General features: G+C 33.8%; 1 protein-coding gene across 1 annotated transcript in view; it reads left to right on the top strand.

Moving 5' to 3' along the window:
• Positions 1 to 16,226: 16,226 nt before the first annotated feature.
• Positions 16,227 to 18,705, top strand: part of LOC124369327 (phenoloxidase-activating enzyme-like) — a 35,719-nt gene continuing 33,240 nt past the window's right edge. Inside the window, exon 1 of the mRNA XM_046827285.1 lies at positions 16,227 to 16,318. The gene's annotated coding sequence lies outside the window, so the exon portion shown is untranslated. The remainder of the gene's footprint in view (positions 16,319 to 18,705) is intronic.

The raw sequence follows: 18,705 nt of genomic DNA, 5'->3' as shown, positions 1-18,705 counted from the left end.
TATCTTAAAATGCCGTAATACATGAAGCTATGATACTGTAACCCACAGAATTTCGTAAAATGGAGAGACTAACTTATAGACCAATAGGCACAAACTAAAAATATGGAATAAACTTAAAAAGTAGCTCAAGAATATTGTAATTGCAGTTTCTTCTCTAATGTTACTCATATTAAAACTACAAATATTATAACATATTGTGAATTTTTGAGGAAAGCTTGTAAGCTACAATAACTGAGACGTACCAGTGAATTAAACTTTTGTAAATTATAATTATGATACAAATAAAGTCATTTCATTGATCGATTGAAATACCTCACATGCAACTTACCCACAAAGAAATTCAACCGACGCTAGGAACAATAGTTAGTAACATGTGCATGAATGTTTTGATGGGTAATATTTCACAATGACTAATTGATATGGAACTATATATCTTGATGATGCCGCACAAGTAGTAAAATATAATCAGTCTAAATTTTCAATACACAACGCTTCTAGGTAAATGTCTAACGATTTTAATTGTTATATTTATTAAGCTTGGTCAAGTTGTGCATGAATTTAATCACAACCTCTCCCTTCCTTTCCTTCATACCAATCAATTTTTAAACGAATAACAGTTTTACGTATTTATAATAACGCCACACAAATTTGTTTTTAAAAATAATTTCAACGTTTGCCACATACCACTTCCCGGTGCAGTGGTTCCTAACAAATTACATACAATGCCTATCTGGCGAGACTTCATACCGCACCTGTTTTGTTTTACAACACTAAGTATATTAACATAACGAAGTTCGACCATTGGTGGTAGTATTAACCTGAAAAACAATTTCCAGGGAGCAAATAAATACTTACTACTGTTAACTTACCAAGGGTTTATTCAATGAAAAATACCAACGCAAAGCAAAAGAAAGCAATACCAAGGCAACCAATTCTCAAAACAATTCTACCCAAAATGATAGGGTGTAAGAGATAATTTCGACGTTTCTAAAAAACTTGCCTTAGTTACTGTTTTGTTCTGATTTGTTATTCAACAATCGATAAATTTAACTTTAAAGTTTGAATCCGATTAAATTTTACTCTGGGATGCGATTTTAATACCATCTTTTAGAAAGCCTTCTATTAAGATTTACACTCCAAGAATGTCCAATGAATTCTGTACTCATATGTTCTAGATTGACCCAGCGTTAGTAATATGCAATTTTAATAAACTGCACCAGTGTAATATTTTGCCGAGATTAGTTCTGCAGAAGAGAGCCTTCAGAAACAGTTATTAAGTTGCATCATCAGATTCGTATTTTATGCATCTATATTCTAAAAATTATAGCTATTGAGGTTTGTCGTATGCATTCGACCTTCTGTGTTGTCCGTCTAAGCGCAGTGTCTTAGTCTCTTCAGAGGCAGTCATGACCATGACAAGGTGACTAAGAACAAGGAAATCCCTCCGATGACATAAACATCTGCTAAAATTGTTTCAATGTCAACCATCTGCTTTCTCAAATTGGTGAATAATAACTTAATCAGAGAAAATGGTCTAATTTGTGAGCTACATGAAAATGTTGTACTCATTAGCCAACCTACTTAGATTCAAAACAATATTTTTCAGGCACACTATACATGGATAAAAGTAATTGTGTAGCTAAAGCATAATATCTTTAAACACAGGTGATTGAAAAGAACAATTACTCAAATATATTCGGTACAACCTTATTATGGTTGAAAAGGATTAGAATTAAGACCCACATCACGGGAAAGTTCTCGCGCAGTCTAGACCCATCGAGATAACGTCGATATAATGGCCCGCACGGACGTAGTGAAATCTGGACCGACCGACGTGAAGTCATTTGGCACATTTACCTGGAATCGTAGGAAAATTTACACATAAACTTGAAAATACTGTGGGTTCTGTATTCAAATGTTGGTCATTCAAAGATACCATACGTGTCAAGTACAATCTAAAAATATATATTGGAGGCGCGGTGCAAAATCGTACATCACTACGAAACCAATTTACTCAATGTGAGATTAGAGTTCGACCCGAGGAAAGAGGGGATAAGAAAGCTTTATATTGTAAGATAAAACTAATACGGTTAAATCCTTTCTTGCACTTCTCTTGAACTTTAATACGTGGACAAAGAAAAAATCAAATAAAGAGAAAATTAGGGTAGAAGAGTGAACTAAATGAGTAAAATGGTAGTACAGTAACATTAAAATACCATCTTGAAACACAATCAAAAATTTATATTATGAAGAATTTGACTGAAGGATGAGCATATTTGTTGTAAACAGTGAGAGAGTAAGGCTTATTAATAGCTAAGATCTATTGTTTCTAGGTAAGTACCATAAATGGTTAAATATCCTATGTAAATCAAAGATGTACTACAGTTCTATATGGAGTTGGAACGAAAAAAATTTTCCCCACTTCTACTAATTCATACCTCCCTTTAATGGACCACCACTTGATTACCATGATACTCAAGCGTCGTTTGCAACGACTGACAGGTACTTTCTGACATCGAGATCACACTCCTTACATGGCAGAAAAGCCACCATGCAAGTACGAGCGAACATTCTTCCTTATCTAAATTGTGTTCTAATGATATAGCTTCGGCGGCTATAACATGTAACGAGAAAGACTGGAGTATGTGGTTATAGACTCGGTCTATCTACTTTACGATTCTGGGGATTACACCCATAACAAGACAGGGTGCTTCTAGTTGAGCATTCAAGAGTTGGCATTCGGCATATCTTGTGATGCCAACTCTTAATATCGCAGTGGCTAGGAAAGTACAGGCACAAAGATGTAATGCTGGCAACTGTCACACATTCATCACACAAAATAGGATACTTTATGTTTAGAATGTACCTCGAGGATCAGTATGATTGGTTCGGTGTGACCTCTCTCTGTCAGAGACATTGTCAAGTCTGTATAACAAATATATTCATCTAAGAAATGTAAGTAATAAAAGAAATGTATGTCCGTGGGTCAATGAAGATATAAAAAAATTAATTGTAAATAGAGATAAGTTGTATAAATGTTACGTTAGATCCAAAGATAGAGAAATATGGGAAGAATATAGGTTAATGAGAAATAAAGTTAAGAGAATTATTAGGGACGAGAGGAATAAAAATTTTAAAAATTATTTAAGTGAGGAGAGATCAAGTCGAGATATGTGGAAACTCATTAGGGAGCTGGTAAACAATCGAAACAGCTAGGTGATCCGGTTGTTCAGTTGGATTATCTCAATGATTATTTCTGTGGCATAAATAATGAAATAGACAGGGATTTGATTGAATATTATAAAAATAAGAGATGTTTGGAAGCAAATAATTTTAACTTCACGCAAATAATTGTTGAAGCTATTTACAAAGCAATTATGGATATATCATCTAACGCTGTGGGTAATGACGATATACATATAAAGTTTATTAGATTGATTTTTCATGAAATACGAGATGTGTTGTTACACGTTTTTAATTTTTCTTTGTTATATAGTAGCTATCCAAGTCAATGGAAAAATGCATTAATTCTTCCGTTACCTAAAGTTAAGAGTCCTATAGAAACTAAAGATTATAGACCTATTAATATATTGTGTGTTTTGGGTAAAATAATGGATAAGTTGGTGTATCAACAATTATCTATATATGTTAATGAGTGTAATATTTTATGTAAATACCAATCTGGATATAGACCAATGTATAGTACTCAGACTGCTCTGATTAGGATTACGGACGATATAAGGTTGTCAATGGATAAAAGGGAAATAGTAGTCTTAACACTTCTAGATTTCAGTCGTGCTTACGACTGTGTAAATCATGAGTTGTTATTAGCAGTTTTGGAGTCTTATAATATTAGTGACAATGTAGTTCAATGGTTCAGATCATATCTATTGAATAGAAATCAACGAGTAAAAACTAGTGGTGGAATGTTATCCAATTGGAAGATTAATCCTGTAGGAGTTCCCCAGGGATCAACATTGTCTGCCTTACTTTTCTCACTTTATATAAATAGAATATATGAAATTATTATGTTTAGCAAATTTATGTGTTATGCTGATGATATGCAGCTGTACATAAGTTGTAATATAAATAAGATAAATGAAGCTGTTGATGCAATGAACGCCGATTTATGTAATATTTCTAGCTGGTGTAAAAGTCATGGGTTAAATTTGAATGCTTTAAAATGTAAGTCTATGATATTGGGAACCTCCCGAACCTTAGCAAATATAGATTATGAAAATGTATTACCGATCGTGATTGAAGGAACAGTACTGAAATATGAAAATAGTTTTGTAAATTTAGGTCTTAATATGTCAAACACTTTATCTTGGGCCGAGCAGGTGGATAGTATAGTTAAGAAAGTTTATCAATGTTTATACCAGTTTAAAAGACTTAGTTTTAATCCATCAGTACATGTAAAGAAACTAATGATTCAGACATTGGTGTTCCCATTTTTTGATTACGCTCAAGCAGCATATTGTGATTGAAATAACTCACTAATGAATAAATTACAGGTAGCACAGAATGCGCGTATAAGATATATTTATAACCTAAAACTTGATGATCATGTAACTATTTACTATTGGAATTTAAGATGGTTAAAAATTAGAGAAATATTAGAATATTCTGTGTTAACAACGTTATTTAAGATATTGAAATATGAAAAACCAGATTATCTATTTGAGCGTTACGTTAGTATGTATAATGTTCATCAAAGAAACACTCGTTTTGGAAGCACAACTTTGCTCTTTCCTATTCACAGAACGGTGATTTATACAAATTCCTTTCATGTAAAATCTATTAGACTAATGAGTATTTTAGACAATAATATAAAAAATGTTCCCTCAGAACAAACTTTTAAAAAATTATTGAAGGACAAGTTAGTAAAAAGATATGAGTAATGTGTTAATGTTCGTCATCCGTAAGCAGGAAAAATTAATTCTTATCTTATGATGTATGATCTTATTGTAATACACGTTTGATTTGAGAATCGATTTGTTAGCTTTAAAAGGTAGTCTAAAGTTGAAAATTTAAGCATTGTAGGATAAACTGATTAAAATAATATAGATTTATATTAATTGTCTAGAGTAACTCCACTTATGTTTGTTGTTGTCAATTTGATTAATTAATAGTTTATTATATTTAAAACAGTAAAAATGTGTTTTATGTGTGCAATATAAAAAGTTGAAACATTTGCGCATTTAAGTTTGAGTAAATAAATGAAATAGATTCATATAAATTGTGTAAACTTTTTTCGTAGAAAATAATTGTAGTTAACCATTAAATTTAAAGTTTAGTTAAAGTTAAGTTAGATTATTATGATTTAAATAATAGTCAATGTTTCATGTGTGTTATTATGAAATTGTGTGCCACAACTCAGTAAAAAAAACAATGTAATTGTACAAATTTGAGCCTGTCCCGGTGTAAGAGTGGACCGGAGCAGGGTAAATAAAGAAAGTATCTAAGTCTCTCTCTCTCTCTCTCTCTCTCTCTCTCTCTCTCTCTCTCTCTCTCTCTCTCTCTCTCTCCTCTCTCTCTCTCCCTCTCTCTCCCTCTCTCTCTCTCCCTCTCTCTCTCCCTCTTTGTTGAGTTTACGCATGGTATCAAAGGAGATCTTTAATGTCAGTCTCACTAAGACAGTTGTCGTCTCTTTCATCAGAAAAGATGAACTTTCCTTTTTTCCGGTTGAGGCTGAGTATAACTCAGCCTTTTATAATAATGTGCTTCAAAAGGTGAGATGGACCTTCATGACGTCTATACGCTTTGTTTGTATGAACTGTAGTGTACAAATGCGCTTGGCCCTTTTGTTATACTGTGCCATAGTTAGACCTAATTAAATTATGGCTCGCTAGGTGGAAAGATGTAGGACATGTCTAAGTCAAAGCCCCAGTCTAAGACAAACTTACCAGCTTACAAATGCTGACGTGTTTGTTAATAACATGTGCTTTTAGGATCAACATACAGCTGTTCTTGAGGTTCGTTTAGGATTTCTACTATTATACTTACACGTTATGGCTGAAGTATATAAATCGACTTATCGAACGAAAGTTGTGAACCACTGGGGAGGGTAAGCTCTGTCAGTATGGACCGCACCATGGTTTAAGTAGTATATGATCCGGCGCTAAACATATACGTTCTTAGATCTTTGGCCGGGTATAATGGCCAAAGAATGTGTCTTTTGTAAGCTGTTTCTCGTAACTAATCGAACCCGGGAGGATTGAACGGGGAGGAAGGAACAGAATTAGTCACAGATAACTTGTCTGGTATTTAGACGGCTCTCTGACTGAAGGACAATCTGGTTATGGAGTGTGTGATTCATCTCCCAGAACAGCTCTTACCAGAAGTTTATGAGTCGTCACAATCTTCCAGGCTTAAATCTACTTGGCTATCTATCTTAACCTGTGACAATATGGCAATGATTCGGCGTATGTCAATCTACGTCTATTTGATGGTCCTGCTGCTCTTATGGCCTTTTACTCATTAGAATTTACTACATGGGAATGCTTTAATACTTTATTCATCCTAGCTAGTCGTAATTCATAAAGCTAAGTAGAAGCCTTTAAAAAATCCTCTCATTACTGGACAAGGTAATTTCAGAAAATATTTGCATACTCTAGAACTTACCGCTGAAGATCCAAAGTGTAGATTATGTAATGAGTCTGAAGAGACTGCCAAACACATGAGGTTAAGCACTGGTAGAAAGGGATTTTTCAGCCGGCTGATAATTTTGGTGTCAGTATTGGGAAGAAATTTATAATAAACTTAGGTTGGCGTGCAATGAGCTAGAAGTACTCGTACATCTTTTTTTAAAATTTAATTATCCACTATTTCAGATAACGGTGGTATAGGCTACTCATGATGGCTTTGGAAAAAGTATTTGTAAAGTATTGTTCAAGAAATTTGGAGAAGATCCAGATTCACGTCACAAGATCCAGATTCTCCTAGCTCTTGCAACAACACTGCTTTTGAGAGTATTACAGTTTTGTTCAGTCTTGGAGTGTTGTTTTGCGTCTTTGTGCTGCTAACATGCATTGCGCCATGAATCGCGTTGTCAATTAACGACCTGATACGTCTCACCGTTTATTAGCGCCATGGTTTACAATATGTTCTACGTATATTACCAAGTACTTTTACAGTCTAATAACATTCGATTTAGTCTGGCAAAGCAACATTGGTAAGACATATGTACATTTATTTCAACCTATTATTGAAAATCTATAATTTGTTGCAAAGTTTGAGCTACTTTTTCCTCTCAAACCTTAATAAGACTTCGTAAATTAACATTGGACAAGTTGAGTTCAATAGATTGCTGGGGTTGCGCTTTGGATCTGCGATGGCAGTGGCTGCCCAAATATGTGACTGCTGGTGTTCTCTGCACTTCTCGTTGCACGGCGATGGACTACAAGTCCCTTTCTGGCTTTCGCCTAACCTGGTGTGATGCTTGTCAGGGTGCAAAGTTCGTTTAAGTTTCCATTTCTGGTTTTTAATGCTGTTTTCCATTTCGAGTCGTTTGTGAAGTGAACCAAATGGGATCGGAATACTCGTGAGAGAGGGAGAACTATTAACTTAGTATCAGTGGAGAAATGGTAGGCCAAAATTCGACGGACATTTTGCACTCGTGATCAATACGAATGCAAGTACAAGAAGAACCTTGGTGTAGGTTGACAAAATGATGTTCAATTTGTCTACGTTCAAAGCAAATGCTTCCATACAAATGCTAATACGTTTAGATGCTCTTTGCAATGAGGGTTTCCTTGCAACGGATACTGCTGCGCATGTAATAGACAGATGCCACAGAAAGAATGTAATGCCGTGTGTGACTGTGACATGGTGGCAGTGACATATCCGATGTTGGCCGGACAGTGGCACAAGAGCATTTGTTCTACACTGATGAGGAACGCTGTAAACACGATATAATCAGTAAACAATTATAGTTTTATTTGTTCTAAATTCATAATTATCACATAATAACATTTAATTACAATATGAACACGTCCCTTATAGTAAGATATCTGAAAGATGCGATGACCTGCGAGTTATATACTCAAGTAGTGCAGCATATTTTTGTTTTGTTTGAGTCCTTAGAAAAGATGCTAAGTACTAGTCTTTGAGGCTAGGCAGTAATAACTCCATCCCCAAGCACAGTACCGACTGCAATGCCATTTTATCCTCTTCGTACACATTTTTAATTAATGAGGCATCTGTTCAACTAACGGCCCAGATGTTTCTATAAATTTGCGTCTCATATCTACTTTACTTAGGGAAATCACCACGAGGCTTCTCTGAGTCTGTTATATGAATTTCTCTAGATGGAACAAGATGCCTCCAGTGCCGCGTAAACTGTTCGGGTCAGGCAGTTAGGCAGTTCGTCCGCCTGGGATGCTAGTTGTTGTAGTCGGTTAAATTATGCCCAGCCGGTAGTTCCTTTTCCCTGTATTATCATACAATTTCCCCTTATTATCCGGTTAAGTAGCTGTTAAGGTAAAAAAAATTACGTCGCAATAACTAAAGAAAACCTGATCTGTGAAATTGACTTTACAATACATTTTGGATTCTGAATCTTTTCCTGTGAAAAGGTGAATAGAGAATCGGTCCAAAAACATCCAAAAATATGTACTAAATTTAATTTAAGATACTATAAGATACTAATATTTAAAACAAAAATCACGAAAAAATCCATTTCTAAATTAATCTTAACTATGTACTTATGGAAAAAACCTAGTCCATTTTCCGTATTCGTGTCTCGACCGTAATGTTACCGAATCAGAGTTTTACCGACCAACAGTAAATCGAGAAATTAAATGATGCATGATATGTGTTATGAATTTAATATTAAGTCACTATAAAAATTGTATTACTAATTTACCAGAAGAATAGCCTAACAGTGGCACAAATGTGCTTTGAACTATAGGGCCATACTAAAAAGATATTTAATATTCCAATTTAGAACGCATCTAGATTATTTTGTTAAAGTTTTAATTTTAAACTGCACCATCGATAGCAAGAAGACAAAAATATGGCCGACGTAATTCAATATTCAGATCATAGATAAGAGTGTAAAACGAACGACTTTAACATTTATTTAATCCATCTGATCTCTTAGCCCAAAAATATAGAGTTAGCACTACATATATTTATAATAGTTCACTAACACTAAATTTGTTTTAATTATTTCGTTTAAAACCATAATTTGTTCAAGTACACAAAAAAATACAGTAGGCTTACTTCATTTGTTAAAGTTTAGTTATTTCAAAGTTTGATACAAGACAAGGTTTTTGTCGGGTTTATAAGTTCTCGTTTTGTTAGACAGAAATGCCTATAGTAATCGAATGGGTATATAAAGGATTTGATCTAGTCATGGCCCCCTACCATACCAAGTGAGTGAGGTAAATCATATCTTAGAAACACTGATGTAGTTGTTAAATAGTATCTTGTAGCGGCCCAACGTGGTGCTACGAAAGGAGATGCAAATTGTAGAATGGTAGACCCACGCGGGCACGTTGATTTGTATGCAACACGATCGCAGTGCCGCAGTCACCAGTGAGGGAGTGGAGGCAGGAGAGAGTGTTCTTACTCGATTGGAAGCGGTGGCGTGTGGCGTGCGGCGTGCCCAGCGCCCTAGCCGTCAACCGTCCAGTGGTGACGAGAAAGTATTCTGTTGTCAGAGGAGGCCCACTCTGGGCAAAGACATATAGAGGGTGTGCAGTAAGTGAGGTGCCAAACTTCGCAGGTACTTCACAATTTCGAAGTAGCTGAAAGTGACATACGAGTGTGAAATTTTTCCTTTCCGATACATGTGGCGCTTCACCGTCTATACCAGTTTTCCTCAAATAAATAATACGGAAAATGCTAATTAAAAAGGTTTGATTACTTAATATGCGAGCATATATTACGTTTCATCCCACATTTATAGAAATCGTAAGTAGAACTTTAAAATGACACATCTCCCACAATTCTACTGTAACTTGTGAGGTCGGTAAAGTGTGTCAAGTTTAACATTGTTCTTAAGTGCCAACATAAATACGTACACCAGTACTGCCAGTATTCCCTTAAGGAGAATGAAGTCTACCAAAGTAAGAAACCGTTTATTTCGAAGAATACCACAATAAATATTAGATAATTTATTGAAATACCCCCACATAAGCCTCGTGTCTTTTCCGTGAGGAAGAGTTGCTTTAAATGTAAAAATACAGTCTTAAAATGTACATTAAAACATAAAAATACGAATAAGCCAATTTATTTATAAAAGCTTAAATTTGAAGGCTCTTAAATTAGCTACCCCTTATTTGAAATATGGGGCTGAGGTTAAAAAGATCACAGTAAAACAGATGCAATCTTCAAGTAATTAAGCGCTATGCTACAGCTACAATTAAAATAGGCGTTAAACATAAAGTAAATTTAATATAACTGTCATCATGAGATTATCAGTACCTGTTTACCAAGCGTTACAATAAATAAGAGCGTACATTGGCTTGTACAGGAATAGCACCACAATAAAATGTTCCAAATTTCCAATTAGACCACATCTCTCTTTCCTTATTACCGTTACCTTGTTACCGCCATGAAAGCAAGTAACATTTTCGATGTCAGGAAGGAACTAGAATGACCGATGTTAATATTTTATCTTATATATACACGCATTGAGGTTTAAATGAGATAAAATAGAAAAATCACAGTACATGTTTAATTTCCGAGTTTACAAAACCTTTCTCCAGAACACAAATGATCAAAGAAAAGAAGAAAAAAACTGAAACCAAAATTAGTTAACCCAAAAATAATTATGGACGAATGAATAAGCCATAACAAGTTTCCAATCAGCTGTTGTGCAGAGTATTTTAAAATTTCTATACATAAATAAAAATTCATTTAAATGAGGGAATAATCTTATGTTTAACCTTCCAAAATTAATCAGAGTTGTACCAAATGGCTTTAAATAATGAGTTTCTTGTAGATAGAAACTGTTTTCAAGATTATGCTATTTTGATTATGCCGAATCGCATGTGTAGATCGTGGTCTCTCAAAATTATAATGACAAACATCAAACCGATGATTAGCCATTCTTACTGTTAATGGAGTGATTGTGTTGCCAACATAATTTTTGGGGCAGAATTTATAGGGTTGTCGATGTATTATATCTTTTATGGTGTAATCAATGTTACCTTTCATAGGATATTATTTTTCCGTTGTACTACTTTTCAAAGAATTTGAATTTATTAACATTGTACAAATGCCACATATTGGCTTGTTATAGAGATTAATTGCACACGTTACATTTTGTCATTACTTTTGAATGTCCTTTATTGTTTAAACTTGCTCTAGAAAGAATGAGTTATAAACTAGACTGTTTTTAAAATATGACTTTAGGGGTTTAGAAAATAAATGTCTTGTTTTAGGTGAAGATTAAAAAAATGGTAATATAAAATGTTTATGTTTAGAAGTCTAGTAAAGTGTTGAGTAATAAATTTAAGACAATTAGGAATAATAACATTGAAATTGTTTTTAGTTGCTCTAATATGTTTATCTTTCTTCGATACCCCCTTTCAAAAAGGACACTAGAAAGTCTATTTATATAGTTATGAAAATCAGATTGATTGCTAGAAAGATTTTTTTACTCTAATTGATAGATATTTTGAGATCGATTTTTCAATGTCAACTGGATGGCTGATGGTGAAATACAAATTTTGCATTTTGTATCTGTCTTTTTTTACGAATTTTAGTTTTCAAAATAAGAATTAAAATAAATATATCACTATCTAAGAGTCGAATCCAGTGAGATAGACCAAGTGAATTTCAAATTAGTAAATAAATGTATTAAGATGTCAAATCGTAAAAACGTCATCTATGCATCCGAACCAAATTAGAGGTGTATAATTTTCACTGGCAAAAAAGCTTTTCGAATAATTCAGTGGAAAGATTAGCGTATGCATGGCCTATGGCAGTTCCTTTGGTTTGAAGTTAATTTTTAACTTGAAATTAAAAATGATGTAGGGTTATAATTATGTTCAAGAATGAAATTATCACTGCGTTTAGAGTTGTTGGGACGTGAATCAAGGTAGTTTTGGTAGCGCTGAGGTATGTATTCAAAGATTTTATATGGACAGTACATAGTAAGTACATCTACTGGCAAATTTTGATTGGTTTTCAACTTATTTAGTTAAAAAGTCATGTGTTCTCACAGTTGTCTATACGATGTTATCCATACCTAGAGGTGGTAGGTTTCCCAGGAGGTGATCTGGTGAGGTTGTGTGTTTTCGGTAAAGAGTAAAACACGAGAGTTCCAAGATGTCTTGGTGTTTATTTATAGTTTATATAATCTATTTATCATTCATATTCGAATTAACTCGGCGGACATTACCTAATAAAACTAATTCATATCCAGTAGTTAGTTTATTTGAGAACCATTGAAATGAAAAACAATTAAATTACAATAATGAGATACGAAAACAAAACAAATGAAAGATTTATTACAATGTAAACAAATACTATCGTGGCTAATTATTGAATTCACAGAGGTTAACGAGTAGTGAAAGTGGTTTCGCAACTTTCTGCAGGAGTTCCCGGACTTTCTATAGCCAAACTTATACAGTCTATTTCTAGATTGCTATTACACAACAGCCCTTGCTAACGCAAGTATGACCTTGAGCCATTTGTGTACACTGTACACTTGTACAGTGTGCCTGTGCCTATTCACACTATGCAACATTTTTGTTTCCGCGTTTCTAGCTCTCCAAAGCAAGTAACACAAATTCCATAACACTTGGGAGCTAACTAACTTGTAAGAGTTTTTGTTTATAAAAATAACTTTTACATTTTAAATTTAGCACCACATTAAACACTATGTTATATAGAAAACAGTAAAAAATGCTACAAAGAAATTTTTCAGTACACATTTACTTTTACTGAAATATTTTAAAGCACTGAGATAAAACATTTAAGATGAAATAATTCTACCATCGTAGGTGTTTATTTTTATAGGACTCATTTACGAAGCACTTAATGCACAAAAACTTCAATTAATCCACCGTAAAGTTTTATAAAAACCACCAAGAGTTTTGGAACGATTATTATGTTCCCAAGATAGCCGTAATGAATATTATTATCATCAGATAGCCGTGATGAAGGTTATGATCATCAACGTGTGTCAACTTTCCAAGGTTTAGGGATCTGCATTTCACGATATATAGATACAGAGTGTACCTGAACCTGTGTAACAACCTTCTAGATCATATTTTAGAAGTCAAAGTAACAGATTATTTTGTTCTATATGTAATCCTCAAAATACACCCCCATTTATAGCTGGGACTTGTGTTTTGAAAAATATTTATAAAATAACACTTTAACTATATAAATAAATGGAACCAAAATGAATGGTATAGGTATTTAATAGTGCATAACTTGTTTTCGATTTTAAAGAATATTTCGCAAGAAGTTATTTATTCTAATATTTCATGCAAGCTTGTAACACGTTGAATAATTACAATTAGTTTATGCAACCACATTTTATATAAAAATAAACTTTTATGTGTTTATTTCTTAAAACTTACAACTTACCATTAACCATAAACTTGAACTAGAAACGTGTGAACCTCAATGACAGTAATTGCTGGCGCAATTGCATAAAAGTAAAGATACGGCAGCTGTTATGTAGAGTCAAGTTGTTATAGTTATTCTCGCATAGTCGGTTGTGTATGATATATTTTGCATACTTGATCCATATAAGAGTGATACAGACTCAGGAATTACTCAGGAGTTACTTACCTTCAAGTAAATAACACATATGAGATACACATTTCGAACCTGAACAAAACTATCCATACCCATCAGCTGTTTTTTCCATTTACCACTAAAAACTGAAGAATTATAGTTTTTTTAGGCTATACGGGGTTAAAAAATTATTGTTGGTTTTTAGTTAGGAATTGGCCTATTATTTCTATATTCCGTGAGACCAACGATATATTTTTAATGTTTTCAAATTTAGGTGCAGTAGTGTTTACCTTCGTATATGTTGAGTTTAAACTTTATTTATTTAATCAATGAGATATACTATGAGTGTATTATATTGCACGAATTTACGGAAAGAAATTGATATGTTTATAACCTCTAAACCTGTTGCACAGTTTTGAGTGTCGTTATGTAAATAAAAATTTATGAAATATGAGTGATTAAGTAGAACAATTAATACAAAATCGATTTAAAATCAGAAAAAAACACGTGCCTGAGCATATGGAAAGTTCGGTGTAAGAACATCTCATATTTCGTTTCAGGATAGTCAATAATGCTACTTATAGTCTGAAACGCTACATAAAACATTATATAAAACAATACACGATAACCTCAAACAGTGTACATACTCACACACAGTTATGGTCAGTTAGTGGCCCTTAAACTTTTCCAGATAAGCAAGCATTTTGATAATAAGCAACATTTTTCGTCTTGCAGTTATATAGTTATAAGTCGATGATAAAACGTTAACGCACGAAATGACGCGTCGATATCTTACTGAAAAGAGTGACGGATTACGCCGCAGCCGGATCCGGATCCGGATATAGGAGACATTCAGCCATGACTACATTAAGAGAGAAGATTAAGATGTATAGGATAAGGCAATTTCTGCAGAAACCACTAGTGGAAGGTGAAAGTATTATTAGTTGATGTATCCGTGACGCTTGAGTTCCTGGGACATTGTGACTGTAACCACCACGTTCTATTGTAGCAACTGTGTCCGTCCACTGTACAGACTCCCTAGATTCTCATAATGTGTGGCACAGTATGTAGCCTCCAGGACCGTCCGTCCACTGTACAGATTTTCTTGAGTTTCATGATATGCGGTGCAGTACGTACCCTCCAGGTCCGTCCGTCCACTGTACAGAATCCCTCAATTCTCATTATGTGTGGTACAGTGTGTAGCCTACAGGACCGTCCGTCCACTGTACAGACTCCTTCGATTCTCATTATGTGTATTACAGTATGTAGCCTCCAGAACCGTCTGTCCACTGTATAGACTCCCTCGATTCTCATTATGTGTGGTACAGTATGTAGCCCTCCAGGACCTTCCGTCCACTGTATAGACTCCCTCGATTCTCATTGTGTGTGGTGCAGTGTGTAGCATCCAGGACTGTCCGTCCTGTGTACAGACTCCCTCGATTCTCATTATGTGTGGTACGGTATGTAGTCTCCAGGACCGTCCGTCCACTGTATAGATTTCCTCGATTTTCGTGATGTGAGTGGTAACTTCCCGTGTTGTAACAAGTTGAAGGATTTGTTTGTACAGTATTAATATTAAAATAAACCAGAAATAGAAAGCTACAAAATTACTTTTTCAAATTGCTAAAGGCAAGAGTATACCTCCAAAATTATTGAATTTATCGATTCATTGTGAGTTTATTAATCAATTCTACACTGCAAAACAGCTGTTCTTTGAAAGGGATAGATTTTTTTAAATATGAAAGCGGTGACGTTAAACATACATTACCATATAACGACGTAAATCTGAATGTTTATATGAAACATTCGTGTGTATTGTATGAAAAAACGAATGAATGAGATAACAGTAAATTTAAAATATTATCTACATAAATATTCAAATCAGGTTAAAAATAACCAAACGGTTTAAGAATACAGTTGAAATAATATCTGGAGAAGATTACTTAAGATCTTCAATTTGATGGTTGTTGATGCTGCAAAGCACGATCTCAAAATATTTCAGAAGCAATTACATCGCAGTACGGTCAAAAGGAGTAATGCATAATATTGTATATCCGAAAATTCATGTAATATTATTCACGAAAAATAGAACAAAAGAGGACACGAACAGCTTTAGTACAAGCTTTCAATGTGAAAAAAACTTATACGTTTACCAACTATAGGCAAACTGAAGCAATAAGACCTATCCCAGATTCCAAGACAATGAATGAATTTGGGTTTAACACAATAATGTTGGAGTGTAAGGGAGGAGTGTGGTGTTGTCGGACCACTTTGTATTTTCGCACTCTCAATGTTACTCAAGAGACAAACTACTAGCGAACGGCAAGACTCGACAGAGTTGCACCGTCTCTGTTACCTGGGTTATCTCGGGATGCGTGGCAGTGAAAACGAGCGGAGAGAGTAAAGACACATTGACCTCAATTTTGGGAATGATAGGAGGGGTACGGAGGGAGAGGGGCGGAGAAAGTTCACGGTGAAGGAACCTCGGTGACGACTGCTCTGTACCTCTGCTGTGTCGGCTCCAGTAGGCACGGGAGTGTTCCACTTAGTGCGGACTACGGACCCGGAGTGCCTTGCAGTCTACCCTGCCACCGACCGTCGCGTACCCCGGGAGGTAGTAATCATCATATTTTCTTGTATTTTTTTATTAATAGGTATGTCCAAATATTTTGTAAAAAATGAAGTAAAAAGCTTAAACACAACCTATTTTTAATTTAAAAAATCATAAAATACAAAATATGTGGTGCCTAAATAAGTAAATTCCCAAGGTGTAAAAATAGTATATATGATTTGCAATTTAAAAATATTGTCAACAATAAAATACTTACAAAACTTGAAACCAAATTTATTTATGTGAAAAGCAACGTCTAACTTTCCAGATACAAAATTATATATATATATATATATATATACTTTTTATTCAAATTTAAGTTCTCTTACTTAAAAAACTGCTTAATGATATTAGAAATTTCTATGTATGATTTGACGTTTTGAAGATCGAAGTATTGCGAGGCCGAAAAAATGAAAGTACACGGAGAAATTTAGTGTTGTTTCTCTGTGGTTCTAGGAATAAATTTCGCATTCATAACTCTCCCGCGAGCACGTGTGAGAAAGTGAGAGGCCGGGGGCCGGCACGACGGATGGCTAACTGTGTCAATATTAGACTACAATTTAATTTGGAACAAATCTTTTCTTTACAGGGTAATAAAGTAACTTTATTATCACATAGTTCCATGAAGTGAAACGAACAAATTATTTGAAGTTTTATAAAGTTAATGGTAGAAAGAGTTATTTATTATTATGTAGACCTGGGTTTTTGAAAAAAACTGGTAGGGCTCATGTGCGTTGGTCCTTAACCATATAACCAGGATAATGATTAGTACATGTTATGATTTTGGAGGCGATATTTCATAAGCAATGGACTTTCAATATTGTTTACTCTTAAACATGTAATTAATTTTATATTATGGAAACAATAAAGTAGCACTGCAAGTTTGAAGTTCAGTGAGACGGGTGATTGTGGTTTCGTATGTTTCTGTACAAATCAATATTAGCTACACCAATCTCTTAGAATATTAGTAATATAGGCTTCAACTGAAGTAAAGCGAGGGTTGGGCATGATACCTTTAGCCTTTAGTACAAGAAATACTTTTAACCGCCTTAGCTTTTGTAGCGTACATGGTCGAAATATAGAACGATTGTTATAATATTTTCAAATCACGTATTTTATTTTACAATTTTGTTAAATTGGGAGACACATACTTGAGGATACGTATGTTAAAATACTAGATATTTAACATAAAAACATTATTTGCAGAATATTGTGGAATATCCAAGTATTTCAAGTAGTAATGACAATTAATACTTTAAAAATATTAAACTTTTGAAATAATAACAATTATTATACAACTATTACAATGTTATAAAAAGCAAATGCCTAATTACAACAAATAATAGGACCCGATCCAAACAATTTATCGAACCAAATGAGCTTAACCTGGAAGTAGTTTTGAATAAAATGTTAAACCTTGGAGGGAAAACATGGAGAATGTAAATTCAGTTTGATCAAGAGCAGTCGATCACTTATGCACCTTGATATTGATGGATTTAATCCCGTAATTCAGGAACATTCGTCAATACGCTCTCTTGATACACTGAGCTGGATGTTCTAATGATATAGAAACCGTAAAAATTGGAAATCGTTCGTAAAAATAAATATAGCAAAATTAGCTCTGCACACATAGGCGCGACAATTATTTTGCTCACGCTATTATCTATCGTAGTTGATTGATTTGAGTATGTCTAATTTTCTGTTTGTTAATTAAATATGACAAATGTATAAACAATGTTTCACTAATAATCATGATGCGTTAATAGATCTAAGGCCTTACAAATATTTTACACAAAATAATAGCTTTTGCATGCAAGTGACGCTGTCATGCAATCTCAGTGTGAAACGTTTAGTGTAATCTTAAAATATTATAATTCAAAATTTTAATCTCTTTTTAGTTGATAGTGAGCATGTTTAAAAATCCACGACATATCTGTCGTTTATGGTTGGTTTCATATTTTAAACCATGGAACGTAAACAAGGTTAAAATAAATAAAACGTAAGTGATTTTATATGCAATATTGTTTTAAAAATTTGTCCTTTATACAATAATTCTAAGTTTTAAATAAAACAGATTTAAATAATATAAAAGTACTTAAAATTTTCAAACATTTTAGTTGCAAATTTATTTTTGAACAGTTTTTTTCACTTAATACAATTTCACTTTTAGTATAGAGGAACTAGACTAGATAAACTTGACATTTATCATAAGATTCTAAGTTGAAACTATGTGATGGAATTCGGAATCGAAAATAAGTCCGAGATTGAGATACAGTATCTACCTATTGTAAAGCATTGCAAGCTACGTGAAATTATCTTTTAAAAAGGCACATATAGTTATTACACGTATCTCCTCAATGTGCAAACCGTATGCAATTACCTTAAAACAA

The sequence above is a fragment of the Homalodisca vitripennis genome, chromosome X (assembly GCF_021130785.1).
Source record: "Homalodisca vitripennis isolate AUS2020 chromosome X, UT_GWSS_2.1, whole genome shotgun sequence".
NCBI classification, from domain to species: domain Eukaryota; kingdom Metazoa; phylum Arthropoda; class Insecta; order Hemiptera; family Cicadellidae; genus Homalodisca; species Homalodisca vitripennis.
The sequence above is the reverse complement of the archived record's forward strand: the minus strand, read 5'-3'. Positions and strand labels throughout refer to the sequence as shown.